The sequence below is a fragment of the Octodon degus genome, unplaced genomic scaffold, assembly GCF_000260255.1.
Source record: "Octodon degus isolate 3935 unplaced genomic scaffold, OctDeg1.0 scaffold00095, whole genome shotgun sequence".
Classification (NCBI taxonomy): domain Eukaryota; kingdom Metazoa; phylum Chordata; class Mammalia; order Rodentia; family Octodontidae; genus Octodon; species Octodon degus.
The window spans coordinates 6,160,078-6,164,661 of NW_004524671.1; positions in this window are offsets into that span (position 1 = coordinate 6,160,078).

Here is a 4,584-nt window from a genome sequence, read left to right on the forward strand (position 1 = left end):
AAAGTTACTCTCAAGAATCCATGCCGGGGCTGGTGAGAAGGCTCAGTGGTCTAAAGCACCTATTTAGAACAAGCTTAGCAAAGCGCAGGGACCACGGTTCAATCCCCCAGCACTACATGCCAGCCAGCCCCGCCCCCTGGTGGGCTGAGCTGGCCACACACACACACACACACACACACACACACACAAATAAATAAAATTTAAAAATATATATTAAAAAAAATCAAAACACAATACAGACAATAATTTTTCGTATTTATTTCCCCTAAAAAGTAGGCAGTAAGAGAAGTCACTGGATTCATTTAGCAGGGCTTATTATTATTATTTTTTTGTCTTGTTTTTGTGTTTTGTTCTGCCGAAAAGTACTGAGGAATGAACCCAGGACATTCACAGAAGCTGTGCATCCAGCACCTCTTTGTATTTTTAAGGTCTCTCTAAATTGCCCGTGTGGGGCTTCACCTCGTGAACTTCCTACCTCAGCCTCTAAGATGATCACAAGCAGGTGTCACTGGGCCATTTAGTGATACTCTTATAGGACATTTAAAAATTATCCAAATGATTGATAATGATAATCATGTTACCATTTTGGGTCATTTCGCACTTCCGCGTCCAGGTGGCGAGAGGAACGGGAGCTCTATGTATTGAGCACTTAGTCTCTGCCAATATGCTGTCTTCCTTACATGCAGTGTATTATTTGTTGAAACTGTACTTCCGATTTGATTTGAAACTGTCTCATTGCTATCTGTTTATCAATAAAACTTTGAAAAAATATACACTGATTCAGTCCAAAATTCTCTCCCTGTGAATGAGGAGTGATGATTGAAAATACAGAATGCCTTCTTCTTTTTATTTTTTATATTTATTTATTTATTGAGAAACAAATAGTAATGAGACAGTTTCAAAACTGACTAATAGGACAGTTTCAATAATTAATACATTGCATATTGTCAAAATGCCTTCTTCTGATTAAGAAAAACACGTCTACATTCAATGTAGAGAAAAATACCTGCTACTTATGGACTGAGCTAAGTAAAGATACATATTTCCTTTGTTAAGCCTTCCCAAGGTTAATTATAATTTGCTGAATATTTACAATAAAAAGTGTTGATTATTTATTCATGATATAGCATTTTGCTTTTGATACCCCCCTACCCCCGCACATCCAATTCAGGGTCTTTCTTCAATAGTTTCTGCCATACACTGTGCTTTTAGTTGGCTTCCTAGTCCACTAGCCTCATCTATGACCTTTCACTGGCATGCTGAATGCAGAGTCCCTGTTTTCTTTTTAAGTATATTTGGAGGGGTGGCCAAATAGCTCAGCAGATTAAGTTCCTGCAAATAGGCAAAGGGGCCAGGGGTTCAATCCCCAGGTCTGCCATGCTAGCCCCACCCCAGGGGCACACTGAGGCGGCGATTGAGATTGGGCTTGGTGGCACATGCCTGTAATCCCAGCACTTGGGAGGCTGTAAACAGGAGAATCACTATGAGTCTGATCTAGTAGTGAGACCTGAACACTCTGTATATGGTTGTTACAGGGTCTTATTGTGCAGCTCGAACTCAGTGATCCTCCTGTATTCAACCTACCCAGCATTTTTGCACTTTATATGTTATCATTAAAATTCTGAACTTAATTTTGGTAATATTACTTAAGACAATGCTCAGAAACTCATACAATTCTTAATGTACTATAGATACCATTCATCAATGGCAACATTTAAAAAGAATAACTTAGGCTGGGCACATGGCTCAGCAGTACAGCTCTTGCCTTGCATTCACAAGGCCCGAGGTTCGATCCACAGCTGCATACACAAATGAATAAATAAATAGATAAATAATCAAAGGTACCACTTGATAATCATCTGTGGTTGAAATGCTAAATAAAGATTTCTACTTCCTAGTTGATGCAGACAGACACAGGAGTTGTAGGAGAGTAGTAAAGACAACTTTGAGAACCGGAGTTGTAGGAGAGTAGTAAAGACAACTTTGAGAACCAACACTGTTTCTTTGTCCCAAGTGATTAGACCAACTCTTGTGCTATGCATCTTATTGCCTCTAATATTGTCCTACAAATCCATAACTTAAGGATTAGTTACACTAATGCAAGCTTCATGTATTACTTAGGGGAAATATATGTTTTAGATACTCTCTGGGCTCTTCTCATAGAAATTTATTTTTATTTCTCTATCCTTGAAACAATATAACATTACAGACCAACTCCTGTTATACCACCTAAAACAAGTAGAAGGTACAGTACATATTGTCATATGTTCTTCAAAGAGTATCAACTCATTTTATACATGTGGGCGCGCGCGCATACACACACACACACACTATAAAATATAGTCTTAAATAATGTATCTTTTTAGTAAAGGCTTTAAATGCCTATATGAACAAAGTGGGGTGGCTTTCACTCTCCTCATCTTTTTTCTTCTAGGGTTTATTTCTGGCAGAGAATTTATCCATACTTTCTACATCCAGCATAATTATATATAAATTTAAAATCCATGTCATGCAAAAACACATAAACAATGCAACATAATGTCAGGATTTTCCTCTTTGTCCTCAGTGGTAGTTTCATCTTTTCTGCTTTAAGTAATTGATATTTTCTTAAAATATTATATTTTCTCTCCTCATCTTTCATGGCTCCCAAATCTGGAAGCACTTTATTTTTCCCTCGTTTCCTATACATTGGCTATGAGTTGTAGTTAAACTAAATTTGTCGCCAGGGAGATGGCTCAGTGGAATAAGCGCTTCCCTGGCATGCGCAAGGGCCTGAGTTCAATCCCCGGTTCTAAAAAAAAAAAAAAAAAAAAAAAAAACAGAAAACCTAAACTAAATTTGTCTAAAATTGAAGCATACAAATTCCCACCAAAATAAAAAGTTCAAGTTCTACCTTGATTTTTACTTGACATACTAATTTAACTACAAGTTACATGATATTATTGGGCTGGCCTCTCTGGGTATCACAGCCTTCTGTAAAACAATTGGGTATTATTCAAATTATTAGAATAGGTTAGTCAGAAGAAACAATCTCACAAGCATAGGACATAAAATCTTACTTAATTATTGGGGATAAGAATCCAATCTGGATAAAAATGATAGGGTGCTTCTAGAAATAAAGACTGTGTCCCTAATATTTAGCATATCAACATACTTGATGAATAACACATTTGGTTTACAAAGGGAAGGTATAGATAGATCCTAGTCCCAACTTTGGCAATTCCCCTTTAAGTCTTATTTTATATAAATAAGCTTAAAAAATGATATGAAAATCTGAAAAACCACTGCACATTGTCCAGTAAAAAAACTAGCCATGAAATCTTAATGTCTATTAGTGAAATATTAAAAATTTTATTTACTTGCACATTATAGACACAATTGACAAGCTTGCTCTCAGTTGTCACATGAGTTGTCAGGAGTCAACTAAACTTTAATGACTAAACTTTAAATAATGAACCTGGTATTATTAATGGAAACATGTGGGTCAAATGCCTTTGCTAGGTTCTTCCTGCAATGAATGATACCTCTGTGCTTGCTATATCTGCTGTCTTTCTTGTTGTGGGTCTTTAATGTACCCACTTGCACCACCACTTGGCACTAGACTACAGAAGAAAGTATTTGAGTAACCTTAGAGGCTATGTAGTCAAAATCCACCATACAGTACTGTACTCATCCTGTTCCATACCAATTCTTAGTTAAAATAATTTTGGTACTCAGAAAAACAGCCATTTCTTATGGAGTAACTCAAATTACCACACACACCCCCTTAGACATTTGGACTCTGGGGTGCTGCCAATGAATGTGTATCAACAAATTCAGAGAAATTGTCAAATGTGCTCCCAGGAAAGATAAATCCTGATGTTCAGGACATGTCAAGTTGGGAGCTTTAGGTAAAAGATAAGGCACAGAGACTCAGAATAAAGGACAGAGGTATCATGTTTAATAAACAGATGTTGGAATCTTTGGGCTGAGGTCACCCAATGAAGGAATGTAGAGGTAAGGCCTGATAGCTTGCTCTTCAGAGAATGAAACTTCTATGGGACAAGTATCTATTTTCCTATTCAATACTTGATAATGATGATAATGACCACAATAATGACAATCATACTCATGATGTTGTTGCAGCTTTTTTTGTGTGTGCCCAGAATTCAACTCAGGACCTTGCACTTGCCAGGAAGGCACTGTGCCACTGTTGTATTTTCAGCTCTGATGTTACCATATATGTAGTATAAAGATGGCTTTTCTGAAAATGAAATCCAAAGGGTACAGTAGATACTGGGAAAGGGAATGAACTTATTCCAAAGGGAAGCTGAGAAGAAGGACAGGAAAGAGAGTGGGGAAAAAAGATTTATCTATGTATGTAAGCAGGATGGCTTGGACAACTGTACTGTGCAGTTCTGCTGGTATGTAGAAAGGAGTAGATAATGCTTGATATGCTTTTTCTCCTTTTTTCAATTGTTTTTCCCTTTGCTCTTCTTAATTTCTTATATATTTCTTTCCCTTTTTTTTTCTTCTTCCAATTTTGCATGCATATATCTGGTAATATGAATAGCTAGTTGGAAGACAACATTATGCATTACAACA